Here is a 25,522-nt window from a genome sequence, read left to right on the forward strand (position 1 = left end):
CAAGGCTGTCTGCAAGTAGCATCAGCTGCCACTTGGTCAGTAACTTCTCAGAAGGACAATAGCTCGAGTTATACCTCAGACAAGTGACGTATTAGTTTGTGGGATTACATCTGGTATTGTGCTTGAGCATCTCTAATGAGGACTGGGCGAGGTGATGAGCAACGGCATCTTTCCAGTTCACGATAATGAACTGCAGATAGTGTGGACGGCTTTCCTGTAATCCTTCTAATGTGAATGGGACCCCAAAGTACATCCAATGTTTGGGTAGGACATTTCCAGTCAGAGAATCTCTGCATTTATTTTATTATTGCTGCTAGAGTTGAAGTCAGCCCCTATAGGAACAGAAGGTTTGAACGTGTAATGGAGGCTGCAAACCTAGTGTAAATATACATGTACAAAAATGCTTTGTTTGAAGGACTCAGAGTCCAAGGCAGTGCAATGCATGTCTGAGATCTCTGCTCATAGGGAGCACAGGTACCCACAGCGCAGGGCTCCACATCCCCGTTGGTTGTTTGCTGAAGAAAGGCTGGCAGTCTCAGGGAGGGAAGAGATTCTGTATTTTACTTTTGTTGTTAACACTAACTTTACAACTTGCAAACCATACTCAAAACTAATTAGTTATACCTCTCCTTAATGCACGTTACTGTTTTTTCCTATATATAAGAATACTGATATTTAAAGGTCATGTGTCCACTTCCATCTAATCCTGAGCAAAAGACACAGGTTTCCAGACTTCTCAGATATTAATGACAGATAGCAGAGAAACCAATGTAAATGTAATTAATATGCAAATAGGAATTTCCATCCCAATCAAAGAGGCGGCAATGTTCACCGCAACATATGGCTGCAAAACCATAGAACTGACCGATGGAGTCAAAGTCATTAATGTTGTCTTAAATACCATGTGGAGAACATTTAAAATTGTGCTGTTCTGAACATCACTGAGCAACTTTACAACAGTGTGATTATTTTATTATTATTTTTTCCCCTTTGGAAGGGCTTTTTAAGATGCTAAATGGGAAAAAAATCTATTTTTTTCCTTCTTTTGTGTATGTACCTCTGGAAGTTTATGGTACCGCATCAGAATAACTGAACATTTTCCAAATGGGCTTGTGCCACTTAGGCCGGGCAAAGTGAATTTAACAAAATCAGATCATGAGGTAATTTCATAAGAAGCAGATTCATGATTATACGGGGAACTGTAAATGTAATATTTCCTCCATTAGAAATGATTGATTTCAATAAGTCACATAGGCTACAGCTTTAGGGAGCATGACAGATACGTGCAATGCTGCAAACTCCTGCAGCCGTAGCGCAGGGGCCTGTAGGTTTGTGCGAGGCGCTGCCGAAAGGGCACCGACGGCCTCGGGCGCCATTTCCTGGGGCGGGCACTGCCACTCCGAGCCCCCCGGGGCTGTACAACGTTAGTTCGGTGTAACCCTGCGCTTCATTCTGTTTGCTTTTCATTATATTGGTGTTGCAAGGGATATAAAATTGATCCCACAAAGGTACAAAACCGGGCAGCCCCCATGCCCAAGCAGAGGCTGAACCTGCCCGAGCCCCGCACCAGCCTGGTAGGTGTCTTCCTGCCTGTGCCCTGCCGCAGCCTGGCCCAGAGCCCCTCCTGGGCTTCTGGCTGGCACGCGGAGTGCCTGCATGGGGCACTCAGGGTACAACTTTATGGCATGGCAAGGCCCTGTTGTGGAGGAGCGGCTTGGGTTTGCTTTGGCCATGGTCAGGCACGGGCACCGCTCATCCCAGTGGTGGTTGTGCTCAAGTTTTCCCATGTTTGATGCTGCGGTAACTTGCATGGCACTCTGCCTTGCACCGTGCAGGTGGCCCCACAGACAGAGAGCCCAACCTCAAAGAGATGGGGAAAGGAACAAAAAAAGAAAAAAAAAAAGGAATTGTCTTTCCTAACGAGGCCTACGCCAGGGCAGGTAACAGAAGTGTGGATCCCAGCGGCACATTTCGCCACCGGCACACAGCACCCATTATGCAGTGGAGCTGTGCCGTTGTTTTGCAGGAGCAACTTGAAACTATTGAGAACAGAAAATGTGAAGTAACATTTTCCTTAAGGAAAAAAAAGACAAAAGGATCTGAGTTCTAGAAATGAGGAAAATTATGTAACGCGTGATATATTCAGTTTTGTTTTCTCTGATTTGAAGGCAATAATTTGTAACCATGTACGTCACATAAAATAATGAAGTTATAAATTACTGCTAATCCTGCAACTTATGAACATCAACACAAGTGAAATATTTTAAAATTAAGACATCTTTCAGTACTTCACAGCAATTAATTAAGCAATCCTTTTGTCCCATTCTGTCATAGAAAATAAAGCTTGAATATTAATGGCTTACATGTTTTTATATATGAGCCTACACAAACCAGAGCACTAAATTGACCCATTTTTTATTTTTATGGCTTAGAGATGTCTTCTCTAGCATTTCTTCTAAAAATGGAACAGTCGCTTCCATAACGTTGGCTTTTTATAGATACAGGGTTCATTCTCGCATGTGACATTTTCTTACTCTATCTGAAAATAAATTTCAGCAAAGGAATTTCGTGAGAATCTTGAAAGCATACTAGAAATCCAGTATAACCACGAAAGCACAGATTTTTCTTTGCTTCAAAGGCAAAGTTTCAGATTCTCACCGACACAGGAAAAAAATCCCTAAAAGTTGCTGATAGAGTTATGGTGTACAAGGTGGACAGTAATTTTTAGTCACGGCCTTTGTCACTTTGGAGAATTGCAGTGATGTGCATGCCATGATGTGATACCTGAATTATGAACTGGTTCAAAGACAGGAGTTGACAAGTACTGAGTGTTTGGTCCATAGCAGTAAATATCCATTGTGATTTATGGAGTTTTTGTTGGAAAAATTAAATGGTTAATCACAATGCATCATTTCATTATTTTCTAATACCATGACTCCTTCTTGCATGCTATGTAAGGCCAAATTATCCCAACTATTTCTTGGGAAATGTTTTTTATGCTGGATGGGAAATTTGCTCCCATCTTGTTTGCATCCAAAGCAAAATCAGAGTAAGCTACAGGCAATGGATGTTTGCATCGAGATAGTAGAAAATGCAAAGGGTCCTAAAGAAAAAAAAACTACTACCTTTATCTGCTGTAATAATAAGTAAATAGAAAATATACCAATCTGCCAGAGATTAAAAAGAGTGAATATTGACAATGACTGCTTGCAGCTGCTAAGATCTTTTTCTCCCCAGTCAAAGCAGTTTGGGGATTTGCAGTGTTGTGAACGGTTCCGTAAGGAGCTAAAGCACCGCTGCACCACGAGCTGCTTCCAAGCACACAAGCTCTCTGTTTCTCCATCCGTCGCTGTGGGAAGCGCCGTGGGCTGGGGCCGTGGCAGTGAGCTGCTGGCACGTCCTGCGGCATGGCAGTGATGGGCAGAGCCCCGAGTGCGGTGGGCAGGCGGCTACAGCCCCAGACCAAAGGCACTCCCGTGGCCTGGTGGTCCTGTTGCTCACGGAAGGGTTCATTATATGTTTTGATGCTTTCACCTGTGGGCGTCTTTGTGTTTTCCTGTATTTTACACAAGGCTGGTGCAGTTTGGATTTGCCTGTGGTCAATTGCATTGGTCCTGCCCGTTTGGACTATTTGTAAGGACAAGACCATTGCTGCCAAAGTTCTGCACTCTGCTGGCTCCCAGGCTTGCAGTGGAAATCTCATGATGCCTAAGTGCCCTTAGGATACGTTTGAGCTCAGCAGGAGCGAAAGGCTGGCTGCTCACAGGTGCCCCTTGTTGGGCTGTCAGTTGGCCCAGCAGGCTGGGAGCCCTGAGCTGCTTTTTGGAACAGCCTGGCTGGGCTGGCCCAGGGAGCTCTTAAATGGAGGCAGCTTTACAGCTTTCTTAGCTATCTTTGTGTTGTTTTGTTTGTTTGATTGTTGTTTTTTTGGGGGGCTTACAGTCCTGGCCTGATTAGATGTGGTAATTGTTTATTAAGCAAAAATGTAGTGGGGAAGCAAAGAGCCCAGCAAATGGGAAGTATTGCACGTGTGAAGGACGGGAAGGAGAGGAGTGCTGGGGACATGCTGGAGCCATCCTGCAAGGCATGTGCAGGGGTAAGGGCGTCCCAACGAGTGCCTGGTGCAGGCAGCTGGTGCTGGGCTCGTGCCCTTCTGGGGCAGAGCCAGTGCTGCTGGCAGCTCGGGAGAGCTGAAACTCCGTGGTCTGGCTGGGAAGTCTGGATTTTGCTGGGGAGGAGGAAACCAGAGGAGCTAATCTTTTCTGTTTCTACTCCGCTGCCACAGTCTATAGCACTAGAGAGAGGTGTGTACGGAAGGAAATGATGCGGGCTTTAGGACAGGGGCCTTGTAGTGCGGCTTGATTTTGCTGTGCAGTGTCTCTAGCAGCCTCCTAGGAAGTATAGCACGGCTTGTATTTGCCGTGCAGTGTCTCTAGCAGCCTCTTAGGAGGAGCATCATGAGTAGGGGTGAAATGATCTTCATGGCCCATGGTGCACTCCCTTTTCTAGATCAGAACTGATGCCAGTTGGGCATTTTCTGTTTGTGCAGAGTTCATGGGGAAGAAAAAGATGCAAACAGTTCCTTTCACCAGCTGAAGCTGGAAGGCCGAGATGCTCAGCAGGAGCAGCTTTGCAGAAGCACACTGAATGCTGATGGAAAATCTGAAATGGCTTCTAACAAGCAAAGTGTTTGTTCACTGGCATCGGCCTGTTTATTTTTACTGTCAAGGAGTAGGCATCTGTAACAGAACAAAATTAGTTGCCCTTCTGACCACGGTAACTCTGCCTTCCATCCCTCTGGTCTGATGCTGTCAGAACAGTTTGGGTGTGTTTTACTGTGAGGGCAGTAACAGGTATGTGAGGGGAAAAAATGTTGCTGATTAACTTGGGGGGGTGAATAAACATGAACTAAAGAAAAATAGGTGCTTCTGCTAAAAATATTACTGTCACTTAAAAATAAGTCACTCAGCAGCTGCATTTGACACTGCAGACATGAATGTTTTTCCTTCTGCTTATATTTCTATGTCAATCAACAAAGAGTGATATCAAGTAGTATCAGTCAGCTCGAGAGTAGATGTACCTCCTGGGAAGGGATGTCGACATAGAGATAGACGTACATGCAGATCTCCAAATCACAAATGAAAGATAAGGAGTAAGAAATGCAAGGATTTCTTAAAACAACAGATGTATCTCTGGAACAGTTTGATGGCATGACTCTATACCAGCTCCAAATGAAACCAGATAATTCAGCTGCTAATAAAAACTGCCCTGGAAATTGTGAGACACATTGCTCCTGCCTCCAGCCAGCCCTTGGGCGTGATGCCTCATCTTTTCACTTACTTTAGCACTCTTTTCTCTTTATCTCTTACTTACATATTGCTGTCTATAAGAACATATTTGGTAACTCTGGGCTGTGATTTACGAGCATTGGAAATATTTTCTGTTCTGGTTTTCTTCATTTCAGCCGCGGTGTGGCAGCCCCTGTGCCTGCACTCAGCTCCGGGCACACCAAGTAGGGCTCAGACCGACCCGCTCCGGAACTGAGGCATTTTCAGAGCACTCTGTAGTGACCCGAGACCCCTGCCTGCTCCGGGTGGTTGGCTTTAGTTGCGTTTGGTGCCACAGCCTGGCCTCCCTGACCGTGCCAAAGCCGCCCGGCAGCGGCTCGGTGATGGCCTCAGCTCCTCTCTCGCCTCTTGTAGCTCGCAACCAGCAGCACTGAGCACTGCGCCCACCTGCGGGGTAATTAAAGAATTAATTCTGAACAAAGCCACTGGGTATTTGAAAATGTAGACTGGGACCCACTGCTAGGCACTGGGTTGTAGAGGTAGACCCAACTGCCCAGGGTACCAGGGGAGATCTTGCCCCTTGACCTTCTTGTGAACATGGTTTTAATGCTTGGAGAATGTGCCAAGGAGCTTGGTGTTGGGTATGGCTTGTACGTTTCGGATTGCTATGGCTGGTTTAAGTAATGCCATGCTGAAAAACTATTCTTTTTATCTAGGTACGCGCTCACGTGAGCTTTATGTAGAGTTTAGGTAAAGAGTATAAGCTCTAGGAAAAGGGAAGTCAAATTGTACAAAAGACAAACTTGTTTTCGTACAAAGATTTTTTTTGCCCACTATGTTCTGCACTATGTGCCTGAAATGTTCTGTCTCGTTAACAGCAATAATTACTATTTTGCACAAAGGACCTAGATATATGCTTGTCTGATATAAATCTATTCCTTACAAGTAAGAAAACAGATGGCAAATAGGCAACAGACCACTTCCCCACATGAGCATTTAGGGAACAGTAGGTGATAACGTGCAAAAGCCTGGATGCTATTTAAAAAAAGGCAACTTTGGTTTATCAGTGACTTTTCATTAAACTTAGCTTTGGTTCACCAGCTCAGGGTTGTGAATATGAACATAATTTCATGGGTGCTTAATTCATATTAATGTGACTCATCTATTTCAAGTAACAAAAGTGCAAGCTTGGGTCTCTGAAGCTTTCTCAGAGTTCCAAGCTCCAGTTTGACTCATTTTGAGTCAAATTTTGAGGCATTAATTCAAGTTATGTCCAGCTAAAAATCAGTTATTTACTACAGCAAAATCTTGGGCATCAGTCACTCAGGTGGGATTAGTAGCAATTACTTGTTACAAACATTTAATTATTTTATTTCTGTTGGTTTTTTTGTTGTGTTTTTTTTTTTTTTTTCATATAGAAGTTCAAACCAGTTTTCTTCCACAACTCAAAAAAGTTCTAGGCCATTATTTTTGGAAAATGTCTTGTGGAGTAAATCTTAAGAGCCTTACGTTAGACTGCTTTTCAGAAGTATGTGACTGTCTTCATGGTGACTCATTCACGAGGAGAGGACTGGAAAGGAGCATGTAGAGTCAAAGCTGTTCGAAAATACCACGTTTGGCGGGCTTGCAGTGCCTCTTCGTAAGTTTAATGTGGATTCTGAAATCTTTGTGATGTTGAACTCTGGGACATAGTGTTTTTGTTGCCGTTTAGTTTGGTTTTTATTTTCAACCACGTCTAGTTAAAGACAAAACATGGAAATTTATCTTCAGCATTTGCTGCTAAGTCATCAGAGAAGATAAAGGACAAAGAGGAACAAAATTTACAGGTCCCTTTGTCAATAGCAGGGAAGAAAATTCCCTCTTCCTGGTTCGGTCCGAAGCTTTCCTCTCCCTTCTTGGATCATCTTGCTGGAGCTGACCAGGGCAGGGCAGGGAGAGGTCTACTCCTTGTCCTGCCCAGTTTTTAGGTAATATTTTTTTTGTTTTACTTTATTTTTTTAAAGTGCAAATTGCACGTAAACTGTTCAGAGCTTTGTGGGCTTGGTCCTGCTCTTGAGGTTGTCGCTGGCAGGAGGAGGATGGTGGTGGTCACCGGCAGCATCGGTGGGTCCGGCTGGGCTGGGGGTGTGCTGGAGGCAGGCTGGGTCTTGCCCAGCTTCCTCTGAGGTTCCGTTTCTCCATAAAGAGAGCCTACATTAACAGAAAAGGGGGAAAAATGGCTTCGTTCATATGCTGAACTGAAACATCTCAAATGGGTTTTTCCTTTTCCTTCTTTCTCCCTTTAAGTTCCACCCAAACAGAACAAAAACTTATCGCTTGACATTCCTCCTGGAAGAAAATGTTTAAAAACAGGCCTTTTAAACTCTTATTTTTAATTAAATGTAAGCAACTCTAACACACATTTTAGTTTCATTTTTACATCGTAATTGCAATTTTATCTTAATATTTTGATTAAAATGATTGAGAAATAAACCCAGCATAAAAATTCTTCCATCTGCGAATTTCATCACTGTAACCCTGTGCTTCAGACATTGCCTTTTGCGTACAGTCTTTGAGCTCTCCATGTAAATATAATTCACCAGGTAATCTACAGCAAAGTTTCTGCCCTTAAGGTGTTTGCAAAATGAGTGTGGGAGGGCAGGGGTGCAGCCACGGCCCACTGTGCCTCAGGGGAGGCTCCCCAGGCCATGGAGGAAAGCTGTCTCTGTTCAAATGCAGCCAGCCAGGGCGATGATCCCCACAAGTGGCCTGGGCACACCTTGCCCAGCCCTGCGAGCCGCCGGCTGGGACTTGCTGCCCGTTACGTGCCTGGAGAGCGGGCGGCGTGGGCAGCTGCTGCTCCTCCGGCACAGGGGCCGTGGCTTGGGGAGCTCGTGGGGAGCCAGGAACAGCAATTCCCCCTGGATTCGAGGCACGGATGCTTGTGCCCTCAGAGGCCCTGGGTAAAACCTGTTTTCTTTATCCTTTGATACGTACGCATGCAAAAAACTTGTCAAGCAGTGTGGGTCAAGCCAAAATTAGTTTTCTTGGTTTTGTTTTTTTTCTTTAACGTGTGCTATGAAGAGAAGCAGGCAGGGAAGAGAAGGGTGAGACAAGGCAGAGACAAACTTTGATCAAAGGAATATTTAGCTCACACCAAGATCTTTTATTTCCACCGGGAGGATGTAACAAAAACAAAGCAGTGGTTGTCAGGAGGCAGACTATGCACAGAACCAAGGAGGAAGAAACAGAGGTGTCACAGCCCTTCCTTGGCCCTCTCCACCCGCACAATGGGGCATTGCTGTAGGTAGCGCATCTTTATGGTGGCCCTGGGGGCCCTCTGCCTGCCGGGGGTGTGCTCTGCCTGCCGGCGGGGTGCGCAGGGAGCTCAGGCGCTCCCCAGGGGGCTGCAGCTCTTGCTATTTTAAATTGTGGTTTTGTGGCCCTTCAGGTGAATATTGACTTTTCTTTTTTAATTCACCTTGCAGTCTATCACATGCCATGAAAATTTTCTTTCTGCTTTCTTACCAATTCACCCATTTAATCCATTCTAAAATTCTCAGCTATGTACTTTTTTTTCCCATTTCACGCCAGTGCCTCTATCAGCCCTAGGGCTAGTGTCTCTGCGTGCTGTTAGACCCACAGACATCGGTGCCAGAGGCAGTGGGAGGTGCGCTGTGGCTGTCGGCAGGTGCCAGGTCCCCCTCAGAGCGCTGGGGGTGCCGCTGAGCAGCACTGGGGGTGCCACTGAGCAGCACTGCATGCACGGGCTCTGCCGCACCGAGCTCCCAGGGCAGTCCTCTCGTCACCATCCAGCACCTCCTCGTTGCAAAAGGCCTCTTGTAAGTGCGAGGATGGTGGCAGTGCGGCTGCACGTGGCTTCTGGTGGTCTCTAGGTGGTGTGCTGGCATGCACTGACGCCCCTCGGAGGCTTCCTGCTGCTCCCCTGGGAGTCTTCAAGCTTTTTGTTGTTTCTGCTCTACCCCACGTCTCCTGGCCATGGGCTGTCCCACGGTGCGTGTCTGGTCACGGCCCTTTATTAGAGTGAATATTTGAAGCTCAGTGATAAAACACCCACCCAGCTGTAGCTGATCTTTAATGTTTTAATTGTTTGAACATATTTATGGCTGCAGTGGGACATGAGAGCCGTGCAGCCATCCTTTCTGCACCTCTGGGCTGCGGCTGGGGTCCTCCCGTCTCAGCAGCCTGACGGTCAGAGGGTTTGTAACCGGGGCTGTCCTAGATCTATCCGGATCTGCAGGCTGTGGCCATGACTCAGTTGTACTAGCAGTGAAAGAAACACACGAAAAATCTGTCTGTGTAAATAGCATCAGCATTCTTGCTTTAATTCAAAAATTGAAGTGAAAGCCTACGTAATTGAAGTATATACAAAGCTAAAATGCTGCTGACTTGTCACAGGCTGAACTCTCAGGCAGTTCTTGGTTCGGTGCTTCTGGAAGGAAGCTTTCGGCTTTCATTCTCCATTGTAATGGGGCAGCTATCCATGGGCACAGTTGCACTTACTGCACTCCAAGGGACAGGTTCTCAGGAAGGGCAGTGGCAGGGCTGGGGCTGCGATCTCCCCACGCTGAGCATCCGCTGTGAAAGCCAGCAGTGCCTCACAGCCTGCCAGGCACCACAGCCCTGCTTTTTCTCTTGCACTCGGTATGGGCGATTGTTACCAAACGGGCTTTATGGTGGCACCGGCAAAATCTTTCCTGTCTTTGTTTTAAAATGAGGTTGAAAACAAACAACCGAGTCGGTGAGTCCGTTCTCTGTTACCTGGGCTGTCGGGGAGGGGGGTACCTCGGGTAAGGACAACAAGCCCCAGGGCTGATGCAGCGGCACCAGGAGCACCCCAGCTATTGCCCGGTGGGGGGTGCCGGGTCAGGGGGTGCCGCTCCTCTGCGGGCGGGCAGGCGGCGGGTGCGGGGCTCAGCCCGGCCGTGCTCCCGCAGGCTGCGGGGACCCGGCTGCTGTCGGCTCCGAGGCGGAGCGGCGGGACTCGGTTGCTAGTGCCGTGATGCTGCCTCTCCTCGGACGCGCCGCAGGCAGAGGGTGACGGTTTTTCCTCCTCGCTCAGCCTGCTTCCCGTGCGGGTTTGCGCTCTGTTCTCCCCAGCTACTTCCCGCTGTCCGACGGCGGGCAGCCGGGCAGGGCTGGGCGCGGACACGCCGGCAGGGCCCCCAAATACCTGGCGGAGCGGCGGCACGGGGCGCGGCGCAGCTCCTCCCCGCGGCTCTCGGCGAGCTCCGGGCCGCGGCTGCTGAGTCACGGCCCCGGCAGCCGGGCGGCGCCGCCGCACCGAGCGCAGGTGAGGGGGGCCCGGGGGGCGGCCGGGGCCGGGGGCCGCTCCGGGGGGCCGGGGGGGTCGGGCCGCTCCCGGCAGCCCCCGGCGGGATGGAGCTGGGGGGGCTGGGGGGCGCCGGGGGGCTGGGGGATGCCGGGCGCGCCGCCCAGATGCGCCCCGCGGGCAGCGGGGAACGAGCCCGGGGCCCCTCTCGCTGCCCCGGTCCCCGCCGCCGTCCCCGCCGCCCAAGGTCTCCGCAGCTGCAGCCCGGTGCTTTTCCAGCCCTTGCACTTGTTTATCTGCTGGAGTTGCAGCAGCCTTATTTATTCTGGCTTTTACGTGGCGTTGCTGTGGTTCAGCTGCGCAGTCGGAGGCTGTTCGCTTCCTGAAGCTTGTCCATCTTCCTTCCTGAGGCTACGGAGCTGGGAGCGAAATGGAGGGAACAAGTGGGTATGGGAAGCAGGGAGCTGGCCTTTTGGAAAGCTCACCGGCTTTCCTTACCGCAGAGAAGCTGCAGGTGGTACCTACAAGTAGGAGCGTTCTGGTCACCATTAAAATGCCACATCTGACTTTTGAAAACAACGCTGTTCTGTTGAACTACTGCTAAGATGTAAACTGTTTAGATGGAAAAATAATCCCCGGCTATAATTTCAAATATAAGCATGGAAATCGAACTGGCAGTTGCTTGTAAATTGCAGGTTTGCATTTTGCAAACGAAAACATTTCAAAAGCAAATATTAAACATAAGATGCCGTGAATACATATATGTTTTTCATGGACTTTTTAATAGCTTTTTTAAAAGTTCACAAAAAGCTCAGCAATATCATCAGGTGCTGTGAATTTGATGCTGCACTGATCAGCTCAGCTCGGTCTCCACAGAGGCCTTCCCCTCCCATCCCCCTTTTCTCCTTCCTCTCATCACCAAGCCCTGGGGCTCTTCTTCTTCCTCTCCTCGCCTAGGCAGGGCTGGCCCCACACCTTGGCTCCCATCTCACCATGGCATCTGTACAAACAGCTTTTACGCAAAGCGACAGGAAAGAAGAAATTATGTGATTTCAATACAGAAATGACAAAAAGGAAACCAGAAAGGCAGGGGAAATAATCTCATTAAGTCGAAGGACCAAGAAACTTTGTTGTCTCTGCCCTAATGCCTGGCCTTGCCCTGCCTGATGCACTTTGGACAAGGAAGGTCCAAAACTAAACCAGAAGCACTTTGCTGCTGTGTGGGGCTGCAGGCCAGGCGGTCATTTTGTACTGGGAATCACAAACATTTTTGCAAATTCTTTGAGGACAGAGTTTGCTGCTACCATTAACTTCCTAGTCTTTTGCTTTTGTTTTTTAAGCAGCAGATCAGTTTTAGCTATTTTTTTTCCAAAAGCAAAGGAAAAATGGTGTGCAGAGACTGGCTGATGCCCAGACAGTTGGGACTTTCCAAGACTGCAGCAACTGTGAAGGGCGTCTTGGGAAGGGAGCATGAACCTTGTAGCAGACAGGTCCTCAGGGCCTGCCAACGCCTCGGCACACGCTGATTTTAGAGCAAGCACTCCTAAACGCTACGCTGAGTGTTGATGTTTGTTTGCGTCTGACTTGGACTCCGAGATGATGCCGGTGCTTATTAACAGCCGGGAAAGCCGCCCATCCTCCCCGGCAGCAGCCGGGGCTCTGCTGCCTTGCCATGACATGGGAAGACGTAACGTGGTGTGCTTCCTGTTGGGCGATTTAATTGGATGCGATTTTAAAAACAAATGTGGAGACACGTTAGTTCTGTAGCGCTCAGCTGAGCTGGGATTTAGGTGAGGCATCACCCGAAATGAGGACAATCTCTGTCCTTCTCGTGATGCCGTGGTTAGCTGTGGGGCTGGACGGCCTTATTTATAGCTGTTAGGGAGCGGGATGTCGCCCTGCACGGGGCTGCAGGCTGAGTGAGCTCGGGTCAGGGGGCTGGCTCACCCCTCCCTGCACCCCCGAGCTGCTCGGTGCGTGGGCAGGGCTCTGACAGGGGTGGGGAAAGCAGGGCTAGGAGCCAAACGGTAATCCTGACTGAGACAGCAAGTGAGGATGCTGATGGAGCCCCCTGAGCCTTGGCTTCCAGTTATTTTCTGATGAGCTCTGGGTTATGTGGGGAGAATGCTTTAAAGAAGTGAAACAATGTGCAGATTGAGCTGTATGTCCAGGGCTGTGTACCAATGGTATCTCACTGCGAGCAGTGATGCTGGGCCTCACAAACTGCATGTGGCTGAAAATGAAGTCAAACTGCGGCGATTTTTACTCTAAGCCTCTTAAAAACAACAACAAAAGAAAGCAAAAACCAACCGCAACAACAAACACCATGCACTACAAAGGGTGTATAATTTTAATGATTTTTCTTTTATTCCTTTCAGTATCCATTCCTAGAGCACATAAAAGCTGAAAGAGGGAGGGGGAGCGAGGCTCTCAGTGCTGTGCCCTGGAGGGCTGATGGAGGTGCTGTATGTGCAGCCCGAAATAGCTCTCCTCCATGTTCTGCTTTCCCGTTTTCAGCAGGTCGCCTTGGAGAGTTTGTGCTGCTGGATGTTTTCTTACCAGGGGAGCAGAAGCTCCGTTGCCAGCCACGTGCTAGCCCAGGGAATGCTCAATTTCTTCATTTGTAAAGGATTTACGTATGTATATCCAAAGCAAGGGTTTCAGAGCAACTATTTATTTTATTTTTTTTCCCTCTTGGCAATACCTGGGAGGCATTTGCAGCAAAACCTGTTGCTCTGATGCTTTTGTTACTCAACCTGCTCCCATGGAGGCTACGTAGCGTCGCTGTACCTTTCCGAAGCGCTGTGACAGGTCCTGCTGGCGCTGGATGCCATCAGCTCTGCCACTGTCACCCTGCGGCCGGTGGCTCATGCAGGGCAGGGTGAGGGCTCCGCTCAGAGCAGCAGCATTTGTCTCTCGTGGTGGGTTTGGCTTGTGGTGGTTTGATGGCAGGAGCAGCAGAATGACAGAGGAGTGCTGCCAGTGTCTGCAGTGCGCTGTGCAAAAGGGAAGATTTGTCTGTCTGCTGTGAAATCATGTAACTACCTCCTGCCAATGCCCCTTAATAACGTCAGGTGGCTTCTTGTGTTTGTATTATTGTGAAAAAGTAAATGAAACATTCTTTTCACCTTCATGACATCAGTCATTTATAGCTGCCTGTTTAATGCCTCTTCAAAAAATCACAGGCCTTGATTCTCTTGTTACCTGGCTGTACCTTTTACGTTTCTTTTAGATGAATATTACTGTAATCACGAGTACCTACCACTTATCCTTCTGCAGCATTATAATGCTTTTCATCTTGTTTCCTGCCTCCTGCTATTAAAATCTAATATCTTATTTACCTAGCTGCATGCACAACAGATGTCCTCAATGATGACTTGATCTTTCCTCCTAAACCTCTGTCTGCAGGATATGTCAAAATGTATTTTTAAATATGGATTATCTTGTACTTTCCCACATTGAATTTCATGTTGCTTAGTTACTTAATTTCCTAGTCTGTGGTTATAGTTTTAGTTTTCTCTTCCCTTTTCTTGCTTTATATTCCTCTCTCATCTTGATTGACCTAAATAATCCTCTGTTATCAGCAGATTTTGATATCCCACCCTTTACTCTTTTTACAGGTTGCCAGCAGAATATCAAACACTGCCAGCCCTGGCTCTGGTCCTTGGAGCCCTCAGCTGGGAATCTCTCCATCTCAGTGGTTGTTTCTCCTTTGTTTCTATCCCCCACCCATGCCCAGACTTTGTTATACATCATCTTACTAAACCTTCTTAAGCAGTTAATTGTGTAAGCATCCAACCCTAAAGTATACATTGTGAAACTGAGACTCAGGTTTACGTTCTCACATCCTTTACACATTTACATGCAAGGTTTCTCTGAGGTCGCGTCTGCTGGCCCAGACTCAGCGCAGCCTGTGAAACCCTTCTGCCTGCTGGGAGCAGCTCTCTGCAGGTAGTCACAGTGTGTCTGCCTGGACGTGGACTTCTCTGGAGCTTGTGGGCTTGATGACAAGTGTTTGCACAGTTCTTACCTATATTTTGTCAAAACTTTACCAGGCTCAGGCTGCAGCTGTACGGAGACCATGGCTGTTGCCGTGCGTTACAGTACCCAGGTGCCCAGGAGAGGCATAGCTCCATCCTCCACCACTGCAGACCCTGCTGCTGCGGTGGCAGCAGCGGGCAGGAGGGCAGAGCCCTGCGGTTCCTTGTGCCCGCAGGCAGAGAGCGGAGCCGCCGCTCCCAGCACAGGCTGCTCCCGCTGTGAGGAGCAAGGATCAGGCAGAAAGTCAGAAGCCAGATGGACACATCCTCTTAGCTAGAGATCGGTGCAGCGCAAGCCATGTGAGAGGCGACTTTCTCTGAAGGAGTAAGTGCAGAAGGCTCTAAGGCTGGAAGATCCTGGATTTAAATGCTAGATTACCCAGATGCAACACTAAGCAAACAGCTAGGAGAGAGCTCTCCCCTAGCTGTGTCCTCTCTGTAAATGGAGATGTCTGGGACAGTGTTTCCCCGGTTCTTTTACATAGATTTTTTTGTTTGTTTGGTTGGTTTTTTCACAAAGAAAAGCAAGGCTAGCACTATTTCCAGTCTGAACAAGTCCTTGTGAGGGAGAGGTCTGCATGTGAGTAGGTTCTCCCAAGGTAAGACCTCAGCAGGCCTTGCTGCCAGAAGATGCCACTTGGGACTGAGTGACTTAGTCCTTGGTGCTTTAAGGGCCAAAAGAGCAACTGTGGTATCACAGAAGATTTCCTCTGTAGTGTGTTTTTTTTGTCACTTGGCACTGTGTGGGCTAAGGAAGGGTGAGGAACTTCTGCTGGATGTCCTCCGGATCTCTGCTCCTAGCAGGAGGGCGAGGCGAGGCTTTGCACAGCGAGGTGAAGGGATGCGGTAGGTGAACTCGGGCAGTGCTCAGGGGAATCCTGACAGCCTTTAAACAAGGATGACGGGGCTTGCGGGTGTTTTACTGGAGTCACTGTGAGTGCAGTGGATAGGAGCCCCACACAATGACGCTGGGCACTTGGTGCCTCGGCTGCTGCTAGGCTCCCGTCTGTCACCTCTCGGCTCCTGTCCTCTGGAGGGCCAGGAGACTTTAGAAACTAGAAACATCAATTTTCTTTTGGTGCTGTTTTCTCTCTATTTTTATTTGCATGGATTATACCGCATATCTGAAATTTCAAGTGGACAGTTCCTGTGCTCGAGCAGCATCCAGAGTTCAAACATTGATGACAAATTGACGGAGCTCCAAGACTACAAAGGGTGTTTGGGACCTGATTCCACTTGTGGATAGACCACAAGGTTTTGGCTCATTAATGTTTTATTTTGAAGCCATCTTTGGCTTAGCTGAGAGATGAAGTCTTTCTCATCATTTGTGGTGGCATCAGGTACTTTAAGCTGTCTGCTTTCACCACTGGTTTCTAAGTGCAATTACTGAGAACCTGAGAACAGACACTTTTGTTTGAAGGGAGCTAGATAAAGCAGGTGCTTTTTGTTGAAATAACCCGATTAAGGGATGCATGGCAAATTTTACTCTGTATTTTAGAATGGCAGGACTTAGCTGTACAAGAACAACAAATGTTCTTGTTATACTCAATTATGTTAGCAGCCTATGCAGAAGTGTGCTGATTGACGTCAACACATCTCGAGTTCTATGGACATCTTCAGTTTCTAGCTGGGTTTATATTTCATTTCATTTTTGCCTTTTCATATTGGTCCCTGGATGTCTTTTGATGGCAGTTGGAGCCACGTGTGTTACCTGGTGCCATTAGAGATTTAATTCTCTGCGTGCGTTATCCTTCTTGGTCCAAGTAACAGGAGGCTGTGAAACATGGTATAATTTCTATTGACTTTCTCATTGCACACACATGCATACTTTTTTTTTTTTTTTTTACGTTTCCCTAAAGGACTGGATTCTTGACTTCATTTTAGATGGGTCTGGTTCTGCCATGCTGAAAGGAAGTCTTAAGCCCACTTACTGGTCTGTTGCACAAAACTGCAGAGAAATGGATATCTGCCAGCCAAGCAATTTGACTGGGAAGATTGATGCAGCATCTCAAATCAAATCAGCTTAAAAAAAAGAAAAATAGTAAAAATCAGATTATAGCTTTAAAATTCTCAGCCATGTATATCTGATTAATGCATAGCCACCTATGAGCAGAAATCACCTTGACAAGGTCAGCAGCAGTGAAAAAACACTGCATCTGCATATCCTTAGCACGAAGTACCTCCGGTGACGTGCCTCTGGCCCGGGAAGGCTTTGCTCCACGGCACACGGGGCATGTCCTGCTCCTTGGCGTGGCCTTCCCTACGTGCTCTGAGCATTTCCCTCCTAGTCACCGCTTTGCTTTTCTGTTCAGAGACATGAGCTCTGTTACTGCAAGGTTCAGTAGTCTTTCTGTTCCAGTATCTGGGAGGGTATTTTGCCTTTAGGATTTTATTCAGACATCTTCCAGAGCCTGGACAGAGTCAGGTTTGTTTGTTTCATTTTGTTGTTTATTTTAAATCTTATTAATGTTTTAAATTTGATTCAAAAGATTAAAATGTTTTTCTTATAATTGGAAATATGTACTTAGCCAGACAAAATAGAGGTATTCCAAGTACCGAGTACTTCAGTACTTAGCACGGATTAGAGGATGTGTTGGCTTTATAACACACGTGTCAGTAGGGTTCTTTTCTACTGACCTGAGCGCCTGGGGCTCAGCTGTGACTTACAGGAGCATGTCTGAGTTCCGACCCCAGGCTGATAGATTATTTGCCAAAAAGTGGTTGGTCTAAATGGGCCCTTTGTGTACCAGAAGCAAATGATAATTTAAGAAGTGGTGCTTTCCGTTAAAGCATTCAGCTAGCTCTGCTGTCTGCACCCTCCTCTGCTAATTCCCCGTTTTTCCACCCGCCCTTCCCCAAGCTGTGCCGGTGTGCGGGCTGGTGCTGCCATGGGAGGTGCTGCGCCGCTGCACCAGGACCAGGCGGAGGTTCTCAGGAAAAGAGCCGGGGCCTCCAGGGAGCTGGCTCTGCTGAACTGTCGCGTTCCTGGCTCTGAGGACGAACACCAGCTCCACACCAAAAGCCTCGCTGCCTCGCTAATCCCCAGAACCCATCTCATGCTGGCGGCACGCTGGGCTTGGCGGTCTACGGACGGGGCTGTGCTTGCTGAACTGATGCTCGTGAGAAGTGCCTTTCAGGCAGTGACTTCCCACTACTTTAATTATGGGATCGTTTTAGTGAATGGCAAGTTTCCTACTGACTTGAGTGGAACTTGGCTCAAGTGCCTAATTGACAACCTGGTGAAATAAATGGAAAATGCATGATTTCAGAGGGCTGTGAGTGAGGCCACAAGGGGTTACAGCTGTTCCCGACTGCACTGTTTCTGTCTGGCATCTTCACCCCTTGCATAAACGCAGCCTTTCTAGATATGTAGTGGAGCTACTCTGTGGAGTTGTCCAACAATATATATCTATGTAAATATTAAATCCTTTTCTAAAAGGGATTTTAGAATTCAGATTCTCCTAACAGGCAATTCTATGCTATTAAATTGTGCAGTATCAGGAATTGTGTATTTTGACACTGTCTGTGAGAAGTCATTGATCACTTCATTAATAGGTGAATCATGAAACCTGTGAAAGCATATGAATTAATTAGTTATGCAGAGCTTTATTTTATACAGTGATCCCCGAAGATACTAGTGCTAAATTCAGTAGCAATTCTCAAGTACTTAAAAAAAAAAAAAAGTTTCTGTTATTTTCTATTATTCACTTAAATCTGTCCCCATCTATTTTATATTTCAACACTTCTTAGTTACAGTTCATTTTGCTTCATGTGTGAGATCTTTTAGGTTTCTGTTACAAGCTTGTTGCATCACACACAAACAAAATATATAGAATTGAGACCTTAGTCTGGATATTACATTTCCAGCAGCTTCAGTGCTCATTTCACAGCAAGGTGTGGTAAGCTAAATACTGCAATTCTTATCTCCTCAACATGATTTACAAACAAATAAAGGTTTGGTGCCTAGGAGTGTTTTCAGAGCGACTCGCGTTGTTCTTGTGGCTTTACAGGCACTGAACGTGCCTGGTGTAGCTTCCACGGGGCAGCGGGAAGCAAGTTCTACAGGGAAGTAGTGGTGATGTGCTGCTGCTGAAGTCGGTGCTACTCAAGCTCAGAACTGCTATTCTGAATGTGCAAAGCCTGGCTTTTTAACTAAAACTGATAGTAGTAACACCTTTTGTTTTGTCTCTTGTATCCGTGTATAACTTCTTTTGTGCGACTCTCTCTTCCCTTGGAGAAGACACAATCTTACACTGCTCTCCCGTCTCCCAGTGTGTTTTAAGCGATGGTACAAAGACACGGAGGAAACCCAACAATTAGAAAGCACTGCTCTCACTGAACCTTCCAGAGCTCTGATGTATCAAACTGCTGGCTTCCTTCAGGAAGGAAAGTAAAACTGAGTTAATAACCCCAGAGCACATAAATAAAGACTGGTTCTGGAAATGATTCCCTTCCCTATGCTATTATGTTATAATGTGATAGAAATCTGTGTACTTAAACTAACTCCAGCTAATTGGGTATATTTATATAAAAATACATAAATATATATATATATATATGTATATATATATATATATATATATATATATATAATATTATATATATTATATATAATATATATAGTATATATTATTATATTATTATATATATTATATATAAATATATAATATTTTTATATTTATATATAAATATAAATATATTTATAAATGACTCTGTTGTGTTCATTACGATTTTGCCAGTCCAGTTCCTATACTGAATATTTGTTTAATGCTCCCCACTTCAAATACTAAGAAGCCCCATTGTGTGATACTGAGAGCCAAATGTTAGGTCATGGTAATGTGCTGTTTGAACAGCTTTTCTTTTCTGCGCTCATTTGTCATCTCTAAATTGGACATCACTCTCAGTTTCACCTTCTCTAACAATGTTCTTGCAGAAGCCAGAAGAGCAGCACGTTGCCTCTTCAGTTACTTTAATACAGACCTCCCTTTTGCCAGAATTTACTAAAAGCTCTCTTGGTCTTTCCCAGGGACCCTCTTCCCACCTGAGACCATGCCATCAGGCTCATACGTGATTCCATGAAATTTTGGACATCCAGCCCTCACCGGGACTGCCCACGTCGACCAGATGTTTGGGGGAGAGGAAGGGTGCTAATCCCCAGCGCTGCTGTCTTCGGTGGGTACTCCAGCCTGTCCCTGCTAAAAGGGTCAGAAAAAGTCTCCAGAAAGTCTGTCTGTTTGATCGTATTTTTGCTTTCTTTCTTAATCAGCTTATGGGCCAAGGGGCTTGCTCCCTATTAAGTAAGGTGGGCTGAAATTAGGGAGCAGAATCTCAGCAACTGTCAAGACAAGGTAATTTAAACTAATAAGAAAACAGGTCTGAAGTAATCTGATCCCCAGAGAATAAACTTCGGGGAGGGGTGAATGAACAGCTTTGCATTAGAGCTTGATGGGCATTTAACAACTTGCGATTGATTTTCATTCAGGAGATTTATCTTTCCATTCAAATTCTTGTTTGTTGCTGTTAAATGTAAATTTTTATATCAGTGTAGGACTGGGCACACATCTAGTTATAAAAGAAGCAAAATGTGACAAATAAAAATATATTTTGTTCACTTGGAAAGCCATGGTCAGGCTAAAGAAAGGCTCTGCTTCCCATCAGTGTCCTTCCATGCTGTCCAGTTCCACAATGCTGAGTTTGTTGAGGATGAATCATTCTGAAAATTAGTCTTATTTATGAAATCTAAAATGCAATGTTTTTGTTGCCACAGTAGAGTCTGTTATTTACAAACTCATTTATAAATCGAATAAATCCAAGAGCTGAAATTCTTTTATAACTGTGCTGCAATTAAATGCTGCCTTTTGCTCTCTCAAATCCAGCTGTGTTGTGTGTTCATGCAGAAGAGGGCTGGAGAGGTAGCATTAAATAGTTAGTTATTTAGGGATGTTAATAACATGCTTAAAAGGTTTCTATAAAGCACTTTTGGATCATACGACGCCATCTGTGTTACAGTTGATTGTAGTTAATTATACAGGGATGAATTCCTTGGGAAAATGGATGGCATTGCTCAGACAGTTTGTTTGTGATCAAGATAATGGAATGACACAACATTAAGCTGACAGAATTAAGTCTGAAATGCACTCCTCGCTAATAATGCTAGACAAATCAGTGAAATTATTCTGAGTTGCTCCAGTTTAACTGAGAATTTGGATAGGTGTATTTTTGTAATATTATTATAATAACTTCAATGTATTTTTGTACCTAAAGTACTGAAGAATATCTAAGGAAAAAGGAAAATTATCTTCCTACATAATAGTTACTGTTTCTAACTTATATAATTTCTTTACTTTCAGCAGTTTAGCCATAAGAGATGTAAAAGTAAGAAAGGTGGCCTGCTTAGATAATGTTAAACTTGTGGTGTTAAAATATCAGGCTCTACCTGTTCAGATTTAGTAACAATTAGGTCTTCCAGTACTTAAATTTTATTACTCTCTTTTGTATTTACTATAAACTATTTATTAACTATGTAGGCTATTCATAGATTGGGCAGCCACCTATGTCTTGCTTTAAAAAAACAAAAACTTTAAAATTTATTATGAAAAATCAGTGGTTGGGGTTTATATAAGTGTGCATGTGATGCAGGCAGGTAAACAATGCATGTGTAGCTTACAGGGTTCAGGATTTTGCTTTGGATTCTGTAACTGTGGTCCACCCATCAATGAGTTAAAGCTACCAGTGGGTGAGGGATTAATCTGTGAGGAAAAATTCAGGTCAGTCAGGATTTGACATGCGTCTGTTAAAGCTGTTGTTGGAATTGATCTAATCCTAAGCAAAACTTTGGCTAGACTTCCATCTGCAGAAGCTCATTAGTTCATGGTGGTGGGTTTTGCCTTTTTTTTTTTTTTTTAACCAGTTACTATGTCATCAAATTTAAGTTTTAAAAGTTGTTCCATGCTGGGAAATATTGTGTTTGTTTTTCCCTATGGAAACTGAGATTTACCCTAGAACAGCTAATTGTTGATAAGGATGTGCACTTGGTAGGTGCACAAGGGTAGTCCACAAGGGACTTGCTGGCATACAGAAGCGTGCACTAGCTCTTTTCAGAGTGGAAATCTTCAAGACAAGATGCTGTTTCCTAGTCAGCACGGCACTTGGTTAGAAGTAGGGCCCTGAATTTAAGTCTTCTGCGTCCTGAATTCATACCCTGGGTGCTTGAGTTTTACTTTGCTGTCTTCTGCCAGATTTCATGCACGTTTTGTTTTAAGCCTGAAACTTTCTCAGCAAAAGTGTGGTTGAGACAAATATTGGAAGTTTAAGTTGAGATAACTGCATTTGGTCTTCTTAAAAAAAAATAAACTGAGATGAGTTTGATTATATATTTATAAATATATATATAATACGTATATGTTCATAGTAGCACTAAATTAAGGTTGCATGGGATAATCAGGGATCTGTGAACTCTGGAAAGTGCTCTTGAGTTTCTTATTGGTACAGGTCACTTCTGCTAAAAACGGGGATTCAAAGAAATGAGACTTTACATGGCTTCCCTTTTAAAAAATGGTCTGTCATTCACTTCCTATGCTGGTTTTGCTACTGAAGCTCAACAAAGCACAGTCCAACGCCAGGTTAAGGTCTGAGTATCACGTCAAAACGTACTCCCTTCCTCCTCCTTAATCCCTCCCTTCCCAGGTCTGGCGAGCCCGGGGTGACCCTGCCCTCCCTGCGGCAAGATGCCGCCCTGCTGGGGCCGTGCCGTCCTCCTGGGATAGGGATAAGGTCAGCCCGGGCTGGCGGGACAGCGAACCACCCTAGGAGCTAGTGCCAGCTCGCGTGGAGTTTGGTTCTGTCACAGATATTGCTGCTGGGGTTTGCCCGTGCATGGGCTAGCGAGGCTTGAACCCTTTTCTGCTTGATGGCACAGTTCACGTCCTGAATGTTATCTTGCAACTGCTGTCATGGCAGCTTTGTCATGTCGAACTGCATTAGCCAAATTTGTTTGTTTGTTTGTTTTTCAATTTAGTGTAACATTTAGTTTTCAATGTTAACTAATTTTAACTACTTTTTAATCATGAGAGAGTTGCACAGTAAACTATTATCTCTGAGGCATAAAAAACCAGCACAAACCCAGTACTTTGGCCCAGCATGAAGCAACCTTTCAGAGGATGGCCAATTTTCTTTTATTCAGATCTATAAACCGTTGAAATTTGAAGTGAAAAACTGCGATTACTCAAGAAGAGCTTCCCCGTATCAGGAAGTGGGAACTCAACCGTACCAAACATATATGTCTGTGGCTGAGTTGCATTTTGCGTTTGCATATTGCATTTTCTTTCAATTACAATATTTTGAGGTGTGCCAGAGACTGAAAAAGGATTGTATAAAGCCTTTAGTTATAATAGTTTTTCAAAAGAGAAAAAGAATAGCGTTTTCACAAGCTCATATCATATATTTGAAATGTCCAGTATTTCTAAAAACAGTGTTTTGTTTAAGCTGTTTTGTGTAAAATATTGGTACTCTGGTAGCAATCTATTCATTTAATTCAAGTATGGTTTCAGAAACTGTTAACTAGAAAATGTATTTTCCAATTAGCCTTGATGTCTGAACTGCAAGTCCGGAGGCAAAAAGAATGATGAGCCCTGCTAAAGACACCTTATGTTGCATAATTGATGCTATTTTCAATATCAAACATACCAGGAATCATATCCATATATCCATAATATATTCTCCCTGTATCAAAAATATGAAGACATTACTATAAAAATGTCTCTCAGATTCCCGTCTACAGAACTTGTTGAAAAATAAAATAAAATTCAAGGGCGACATACCTCATGTATCAGAAATGTGTTTTTCTGCCCATTACTGCCCAGGACTGTGCAGTGTCCCACTCAGCTGGGCTGTTTTCTCGGGTTTGGCACCTCAGCGTTAGGTTTTGGGGCTCACCACACATTAGCTAGCTGTCAGAGCGTGGTAGCTGAGAAAGCCAGAACTGGCTGATTTGCATCCCTTCTCCAGCACGACAAACTCTGCTGAGTTCTGTGTAAGTACAATGATGTTGGCTTGGAAATATTTTTATGGATATTTTTTTCTCACAGCATTTGGGAGAAATATTCTTTTAAGACTGGCATTTGTCCACCAGTCCCCAGATGGCTCATGTGTGCACAGGCATGCACCAACAGACACCACTGTTCAGCATTACAAGACCATGACTTTTTTTGAAATACAAATAACTACTTTCATACTTTACAACAATGATGCTTGTTTCATTGCAGACACAGAAGCTCATGGTTGCCACTAGAAAGCTGCCTTACTCTGCCCAGTCTGATTTCCCATTATTATCCATCGGAAAAACAATTCAGCATATGCCAAAAGGATGAATGGTTCTAAACCGTGTAAATCCCGCTCTGATCTGTAGGACAATGAATACTGGAGGGGTCCTTTGTGCGTCTCGCCAGTTCTTGAAAATAAGACCACTGCCTTGGGGTTTTCTCCTTTGATGCGTTATACTGCTTACATCGACCTGACTCTGAGGGGTTGTGGCCAGGAGCCCCGAACCGAGCCGATTCTGCAATCATTTCCTCCTCCTGCGGTCTGCCGGCCGTGTGACACCTGCAGCCACAGGAGCTTCTCCCAAGGGGGAGAACAGAGCTGGGATCCACTTTTCCTCCATGGTTCGTGGCCATCCTTGGCAGCATTTTTATCCTCTGTCACGTCCCAGTTAGGAGAAGACGTGCCACCCAAGGGCCGGGAGGCCGCAGCTCGCGGGGTCGTGCAGGGCAGATAGGTCCTGCTGCCTCCTCCAGCCGCGGGCAGGGCTGCCTTCTCGCCCCAAATCAGAACCTAGTGCTGCCTGAGAGAGCATGGGGCTGGGCAGGGCATGGGGCTGGGCAGAAAACAGAAGGCAAACTGCCCGATGAAACCTCCCGAGGAAATGCAGAGCAGGAGAGGACAATGCCTCCCGAACTGGTCTGCTCCCTGGGAGTAAATTACAGGCTGCGTGGCAGAGTGAGTACGTGCTTGATGCCTGTATGTCTTTTGTTTATTCTTCCTGCGGCTCTCTTCAGCACAGAAAACCAGTGATAAATGAATGGTTTGGGTAACATGTTTATTGATGCTTTTGTTCTCTCTGACACAAAGTCTGTTGTAAATACTAATAACGATTTTTTTTTTTTGCTGCTGCTTTGCCTTCAAAATCAATGTTCTTGCAGGTGAGCAGTAACTCAGGTTATGTTTCTTGGTTTTCCAGAGATAAATGAATCTTGTCAGTAATAATATATATCATTCACACTGTGTTTTAATCTTTTTATGTTTAGAAGCTCAAGAGCCTGAGTGCTTCTTGTCTTTAAAACTAATGTCTTTGAAACCAGTGGAGTTTCACGAGTATAGACTAAAATCTTTGTATCACTCACTAATCATTCATTAATTTGCATAGAATTAGACGAAATTAAATAATTAAAGTGAGCATTTAGTAACACTGGAACTCCCAGTCCTCAGCCCTAGGCTGATTTCCCTTCCCTCCTCTCCCACTTCTCCAGGAAGGACAAGGATTCGGGTTTGTAACCAAAGGGGTGGTTCGGTCCCTGTCTTGTGGGGAGGAAAGTGTGAGCCCCCGTGCCCCAGCAGGGCACCCAGCAGGGCAAGGAGCACTTCCTCCTCTGTCTTTCTCCGGTATCTGCCTTTTACATTTCAGGAGGGATGTGCAGGGCACCCACCAGCAAGGTCTGAGGTCCGATACATCCAGGAGTAAAAGCAGTTGTAGCATCGCCGACGGGTACTGCCACTCCTTGACCAGTGACTCCTTGCCTGCTGATTTGTAACAGCACATGGAGATGCTACCGCAACCACCTCCTCCGCATGCTCCTTCCCACTTTGCTGTTTGTATGAGTACATCTGCAACTAATGCAGCCCATTTTGTCTTTGTGACAGGGGAA

At 45.7% G+C, this 25,522-nt stretch overlaps 1 protein-coding gene across 4 annotated transcripts in view; it reads left to right on the forward strand.

Moving 5' to 3' along the window:
* Window positions 1-25,522, forward strand: part of JAKMIP3 (Janus kinase and microtubule interacting protein 3) — an 89,520-nt gene that overhangs the window by 4,438 nt on the left and 59,560 nt on the right. For 2 of the 4 annotated variants that reach the window (XM_040563953.1, XM_040563952.1), the window contains exon 2: window positions 19,627-19,772. The gene's annotated coding sequence lies outside the window, so the exon portion shown is untranslated. Of the gene's footprint in view, window positions 1-3,939; window positions 4,097-10,510; window positions 10,582-19,626; window positions 19,773-25,522 lie in introns of those variants that run through there. The other 2 variants (XM_040563955.1, XM_040563954.1) reach the window with 2 other exon arrangements.

The sequence above is a fragment of the Cygnus olor genome, chromosome 7, assembly GCF_009769625.2.
Source record: "Cygnus olor isolate bCygOlo1 chromosome 7, bCygOlo1.pri.v2, whole genome shotgun sequence".
NCBI lineage: Eukaryota > Metazoa > Chordata > Aves > Anseriformes > Anatidae > Cygnus > Cygnus olor.